The 7,445-nt window shown below is 41.4% G+C and overlaps 1 pseudogene; it reads right to left on the reverse strand.

Annotated features, from left to right (window-relative positions):
- Window positions 1–1,775: 1,775 nt before the first annotated feature.
- Window positions 1,776–2,543, reverse strand: LOC130706173 (AP-2 complex subunit beta-like; annotated as a pseudogene).
- Window positions 2,544–7,445: the final 4,902 nt, after the last annotated feature.

The raw sequence follows: 7,445 nt of genomic DNA on the forward strand, positions 1-7,445 counted from the left end.
GGCTCAATGTATGCAAATTAATAAATGTGATACACTACATTAAGAGAGTAAAGGGAAAACATCATATTAATAGATATATAAAAATTATTTGACAAAATCCAACTTCCCTTCATGATAAAGACTGTCAAGAAATTAGTTATAGAAGGAATATTCCTCAACACATTAAAAGTCATATGACAAGCCCAAAGCTAACAATCCCCAAAGTGTTTCTCCTAAGTTTCAGCCAAGACAAGGGTACCAATTCTTGCCCCTTCTATTCAACACAGTACTGGAATTCCTAACCAGAGCAAGTAGGCAAGAAAGATAAATAAAATAAATCCAAATCATAAAGGTAAACCTAGATTTTCTCTTTGCAGATGACATGTTTTTATATCTACAAAAACCTAAAAATGCCACTTCCAAAAAACTGTTCAAATTAGTAAATAAATCGAGTAAGCAGCATGACACAAAATCAACATATAAAAATCACTTGTGGTTCTGTATACTAACAACATAAACTATCAGAAAAGGTTTTAAAAAGTCCCATTTACAACAGCAGTGAAAAGAATAAAATATTTAGGAATAAAGTTAACCAAGAATGTAAAAGAGCCGTACACTGCAAACTATAAAATACTGATGAAAGAACTTGAAGAAGACACAAATAAATGGAACCATCGCCCATATTAATATATTGAATAAATGAACATTGTTAAAAATGTCCATACTATTCAAAGCAATCTACAGAGTCAATGCAATCCATGTCAAAATTCTGAAGGCAGTTTCCCCAGAAAATAGAAAAAGAAATACTAAAATTTATATGGAACCATAAAAGGCCCCAAATGTCCAAAGCAATCTTGAGCACGAAGAGCAAAGCTGAAGGCATCACGCTTCATAATTTCAAACTATACTACAAAGCATAGTAATCAAAGCAGTATGGTCACAGTACAAAAACAGACATATAGAACAATGGAACGAAATACAGACCTCAGAAATAAATCCACATGTTTACAATCAATTGATCTTTCACAAAAGTGCCAGGAATATACAATGAGAAAAGGATCTTCTCTTCAGTAAATTTGTGGGAAACTGAATATTCACAAGCATAAGGAAGAAATTAGACTTGTATCTCACACTGTATACAAAAATTAATTCAAACTGGTTTAGAGAATTAAATATAAGATGCGAAACTGTAAAGTTACTAGAAGAAGATATAGGGGCAAAAAAAGTCTTGACAGTGCTATGGGCAATGTATTTTTAGATGTGACCACAAAAACACAGGCAGCAAAAGAAAAAAAATTTTTGAAAAACAGATTGCATTAAACCATAAAGCTTTGAACAGCAAAGGAAACAATTTACAGAGAGCAGAGTGTACCTACAAAATGGGGGAAATATTTGGAAAACCTCTCTAATATGTATAATATGCTCAAACAGCTGAGTAGAAAAAACACAACAAATAACCTTATTTTTCTATCAGGGACACTTTTCCTTGCTTTAATATATTTTGTCTTTTGCTGCTTTTGAAGCGAGCTCTCAATTACAAAATATCAAACTACAGTCAAAAATGCCAGCCACTGGCACAGGATGGAGAAGCCCACAAGTAAGGACAGAGAGCAGCAGGTGGCAAGAGGTGGGAAGTGATTGAAGCTGTGGTTACAAATGCTCAGTGTCAGATAGCTAAAACTATCCAAAAGGTTGTGCCCTAATATTAGCACAGGTCAGACCCATCACTACCTTGGCGGATGGCCTCCGTGTGTTTGGGTTCAGAGTCCACACGGCAATACAATTTCTTCCAGTTAAGAGTTCTTGGCTTGCACCAATCACAGGATGGCCTGAGGGCACCGGACCAGTCTATTAGTTTTTCAGAGCGCTGTCATAGACCTGATAGATGTACTGGGAGGCTTCAGGAGCTAGCTCTACACTTCGGCAACAGTGTGTAATTGGGGTTTTCTGGCTTGCTATGGAGCTGGGCCAAAACCCAAACGCCATTAGTGAGTCTGGGATTGGTACAGAATGTCCTGCCCTTCCACATTCCTCTTGGCAATAGTATAAATGTTGTTGTTTTGCAACTTGCTGGAAACAGTGTCAGCAATTAAATGACTTTCCTTAATCTGAAACTGAAGTTCTTTTTCATTGGGAATATCCTTCCATGTTGCAAGGAAGACCTGGTGGTTCATTTTGCCATCCTCTACAAAACCCACATTGAGTGGGATGAGGCAGTTGAAGTAGAAGACATCACTATTGTTTTTCACAGCCACCTGCAGGTTGTTCAGAGGTTCTATCTTCATGACTGGGTTCAAGGTGTGGAGAGGTAGGGAGACATCAATGCTCTGGTTTGGCATCAGTGGTGTAGGGATGGCCAGAGGAGTGCTGGGGATGACACCAAAGCTATTCTTGTTAAACTGAATTGCCAAGTCTGTCATGTGCTACAGAGCTTTCTTCATGAAGTTCATTTCCATATAGATGTGCCCTTGGCAGTGAGTAAATGTTCCAGAAATCTCCAAGCCTTTAGCCTTTACTGCAGGCAGCCAGACAGCCTTAGGATCCCCATATCCACCAGGTGCCATGACTGTTGCCATAGAGAGTTCAAGGTGGTTATTCAGACCACTTCTGACCACAGAAGGAGTAGGTGAAGGAGCAAAGGTTGCAGGCACTGATGATGGGGTGAAGGACTGTCCCACCAGACTATGCAGCCCTCCCCCCAAGATGTCCATCTTTTTGAATTACACTTTTGTCTGGATGTAAGCCCAGGAGAGGGGTTGCTGGATCATATGGCAACTCTATTTTTATTTTTTTGAGGAACCTCCATACTGTTTTCTATAGTGGCTGCACCAATTTCCATTCCCACCAACAGTGTAGAAACGTTCCCTTTTCTCCACACCCTCTCCAGCATTTATTTGTAGACTTTAAAATAATGGCCATTCCAACTGGTTTAAGGTGATACCTCACTGTAGTTTTGATTTGCATTTCTCTAATAATTAGCAATGGTGAGTATCTTTTCATGTGCCTATTGGTATGTCTTCTTTGCAGAAATGTCTGCTTAGGTCTTCTGCCCATTTTTTTGATTGGGTTGGTTGTATGAGCTGTTTGTATATTTTGGAAATTAAGCCCTTGTAGGTTGCATCATTTGCAAATGGTTGCTTGCATTCCATAAGTTGTCTTTTCATTTTCTTTATGGTTTCCTTTGTTTTGCAAAAGCTTATAAGTTTGTATAGGTCCCATCTGTTTCTTTTTGCTGTTATTTCCATTGCCTTGGAAGAATGATCTACAAAACCATTTGTACAACTTATGTCACAGAATGTTTTGCCTATGTTCTCTTCTACAAGTTTTATGGTGTCATGTGTTATATTTAACTCTTTCAGCCATTTTGAGCTTATTTTTGTGCATGGTGTGAGGGTGTGTTCTAACTTCAATGGTTTACCTGTGGCTGTCCAACATTCCCAACACCACGTGCTGAAGAGACTGTCTTTTTTCCCATTGTATAGTCTTGCCTCTTTGTCGAAGATTAATTGACCATTGGTGTGTGGGTTTATTCCTGGGCTCTCTAGTATGTTTCATCAATCCATATGTCTGTTTTTGTGCCAATACCACACTGTTTTGTTTACTGTAGCTTTGTAGTATTCTCTGAAGTCTGGAAGCATTATGTCTCCTGCTTTGTTCTTTTTCCTCAGGATTGCTTGGGCAATTCTGGGTTGTTTATAGTTCCATATAAATTTTAGGATTCTTTGTTCTAGTTCTGTGAAAAATATCATGGGTAATTTGATAGGGATGGCATTAAATCTGTGGATTGCTTTGGGTCCAATGGCCATTTTAATAATATTTCTTCCAATCCAAGAGCATAGGATATCTTTCCATTTCTTTGAATCCTCTTCACTTTCCTTTATTAATGTTTTATAGTTCTCAGCTTATAAGTCTCTCACAACCTTGGTCAGGTTTATTCCCAAGTATTTTATTTTTTTGGATGCAATTTTAAAAGGGTTTTTTTTTTCCATTCCCTTTCTGCTATTTCATTGTTAATATAAAAACATGCAACCGATTTCTGTATTTTAATCTTGTTTCCTGCTACCTTGCTGAATCTGTTTATCAGTTCCAGTAGTTTGAGTGTGGAGCCTTTAGGTTCTATGTATCATATCATGTCATCTGCATATAATGAAAATTTTACCTTTTCCCTTCCAATTTGGATAGGGTTTCCTTCTTTTTCTTGTCTGATTGCCATGGCTAGACTTCTAATATTATGTTAAAAAGAAGTGGTGAGACTGGGCATCCTTGTCTTGTTCCAGATTTTAGTGAGAAGGCTAAGTGCTTTTCACCATTAAGCATCATATTTGCTGTGGGTTTGTCATAAATAGCTTTTAGTATGCTGAGATATGTTCCCTCTATACCCACTTCTATAAGAGTTTTTTTTTTATCATGAATGGATGTTGAAATTTATCAAATGCTTTTTCTGAATCTGTTGAGATGATCATGTCATTTCTGTCTTTTTTGTTGTTGATGGGGTGTATCACATTGATTGATGTGCATATGTTGAAACATCCTTGTGACCCTAGGATAAATTCAACACGTTCATGGTGTGTGATCTTTTTTATGTGTTGTTGGGTTCGGTTTGCCAACATTTTGTTGAGAATTTTAGGTTCTATGTTCATCAAAGGTATTGGCCTGTCATTTTCTTTTTTGGTGGTGTCTTTGTCTGGTTTTGGTATCAGGGTGATAGTGGCTTCATAGAATATCTTTGGGAGGCTTCCTTTCTCTTCGATCTTTTGGAAGACTATTGGAAGGAGTATGTGGTGACCAGAGCTTGCACCGGATGTTGAACGGGGTCTCCTCTTTGCTCTGTGGTTGACACAGCCCTCTCAGGGGCAGGGTCTGCTCCCTAGTTGTTGGAATAGAAGCCTTCAGGTCTGTTTCTATGCTGGATTAGAGAGCAAAATGAGGTAGGCTGGATTGGAGCACTCCCAATGGGACGGGAGTCACTGAGCATTCCTCTGCCAGAGCTGTCCACCAGGAAGTGTCCTCTGTGGTGTCACCTGTCACCCATGGTGCGGGCTCACAAAATACACTGGTTTTGGCACTGCCTTCATCCCCTCCTCAACTGTGGGAATGCAGGCAATCAGCCCTGGTGTCCCTTAGGCACAGTGTTCACAAAGCCACCAGTGCAGATCCGTAGGTGCTGACCCACTGATGTCAGGTTCCAGGACCCAGTGTCCCACACATGGACCCACCATGGGAGCTATGGAAGCAGAATAGACCCCAGCCCTGCCCAGCCTCCATGTGCCCGTGCCCACGAACACCACAGCTGCTAAGGCTGGACCTGTCCCAGGCATGGGAGTGCCCACTGTCCACTCGGATGTCCCACAGATACTGAGTTTATAAAGCCAGTGGCATATATCTGCAAATTGCACAGCCATGGGGAGAGGGCTCAGGTATCAGCCCTGCTTTCTAAGTCAGGCAGTACCTGGGGATCCACTCTGATGTCAGCCCCACCTCCACGTGTGGGCAACCTGCTGGCACTTGTGCGCTCCCAGAGGTCGTCATAGAGGTGGCACCAAGAAAGAGGCTGCTATGGTGGCCCTGCCCCTCAACAATGACGTTTTGCTTCTATGGCCAGCCTGGTCTTCTTCCGCATACACCCCGGGTTGGGCACATACCACACTCCAGCCCCTTCGTGCTGTCTGCATGCAGCCAAACCCAGTCCACTCCCCTGGTCTGTCCTCTGAAGCCCACGTTTCAGCACCCAACCCCCACACACTCCAGCAGGCACACGTCTTGGGCTGAGGACTGCAGCGAGGGAGCACAGATCCTCCGTGCAGGTCTCTGTTTTGTCTGCTGCAAACTCAACTGCTGTGCTCTCCTCCAAGCCTCTGCAGCTCCGTTTCTGTCCCAGCTCACGTCCCCACTGGTTCAGGGGCTTCCCAGGGTGAGGGAAACTGTCCTCTTTCACAGCTCCCTCCCAGGAGGGAGCTGCTGCTGCTGCTTCTTCTTCTTCTTCTTTTTCTTTCATCCTATCTCATTATGTGGAGATCTTTCTTGCATGTCTGAGTGTCTGAGATCTTCTGCTGCCATTCAGTAGGTATTCTGTGAGGATTGTTCCACAGGTATGTATTTTTGATGTATTTGTGAGAGGAGGTGAACTCCACATCCTTCTGTTCTGCCATCTTGATTCAACCTCTATATAATTTGTTTGCCTTTTTTCTTCTACTTCAGGAAATCAAATTATCAATGATGCAAGGAGACTGACCAGAGGCCCAAGGACACAGGAAATATCAAGGTCGTTACACAAACATCAGCCCCACAGAACCCCAAAAGCCCAGATCCTGAAGAAGCAAAAGAGGAGATAAACTGCCTCAAAAGGAATATTAGTCATGTATACTCCCTGCAAGAGTACATCAAAGGGCTTGTTTCCTCTGATGATGACAAGAGATGCTACAAAGGCACTTTAAGTTTTCAATATAATGGAAAAAAACCCGATCACATTGGCACTGTAATTTATTTTCCCCAACCATCATTGAGGTTGGGTGCCTCTTCATATGTAAAATGTTTGTTTTTATTTCTTTTTCAGTGAAATTTAATTTCATAGGTTCCAAATATTTTTATTTGGTTGCTTCTATTTTTTCTCTTGACTGAGAGGCAATTTGAATATACTGTATATTTGTGGCGTCTTCTCCCACAGCATCCTTCAAAACCAATTACTGTACACATAGTCACTAAAAAATTTGTCAAGAACTTGTTGTCACAAGTCATCCACCACTCAAGACACTTGATATGAGGGCCATCTGCCATGCACAGCCTTACATCAAGAGCTCTGTACTGAGCTCTTTGCTATCAACTTGTGGACCAGATAAAGGACAGGATGAGGATATCATTATTCCCTCACCAGCTGCACTCAAGCACATTGGTCACTGCTCAAACATCATTGCCAAGCTGACAGACAACAGGCCTGGGATCTTCTCCTATGATTTTCCCCTAGTTTGCCACCAAGACATTTGATCTGGACCATGTCACCATCACCTTACCCTGAGAAGTTTTTTTCCAAAATGAACCTGAAATGCTGTATTTTTCTCCTTTTGTGTCCAGGGAGAAACATCTCTAGTTTTCTAAATCATAAAAAAAAAAGTTATGAATATGATGTTCTGTGCAAGAGATAGAAAATCAACATTTTGGGGCTCCACCACATCACCACCCTGCAAGTCACGTGATCGGGCTTTAAATCAATCAGCTGACCCTTGTCCCTCACTAAACAGCTTTAAATCAGCTCCACACCCTTTAATTTACCTGACCCTGTGTGAACTCAGAATCTGCCCCTGAAACTTGCACCTTCAAAAGTCAGGAGCTTCACGTTGATCCCAGCACCGAAAATAGCTCTGGGCATACAGGCTGTGATCACTGATGGTGCAACAGATAAGTAAGTGAGACCCTTCTGCTGAGGTCAGGGGTGTGTAGACAGAAGGAAGAGGCTCAGATGAAAAGGGAAG

Source organism: Balaenoptera acutorostrata, chromosome 21 (genome assembly GCF_949987535.1).
Source record: "Balaenoptera acutorostrata chromosome 21, mBalAcu1.1, whole genome shotgun sequence".
NCBI classification, from domain to species: domain Eukaryota; kingdom Metazoa; phylum Chordata; class Mammalia; order Artiodactyla; family Balaenopteridae; genus Balaenoptera; species Balaenoptera acutorostrata.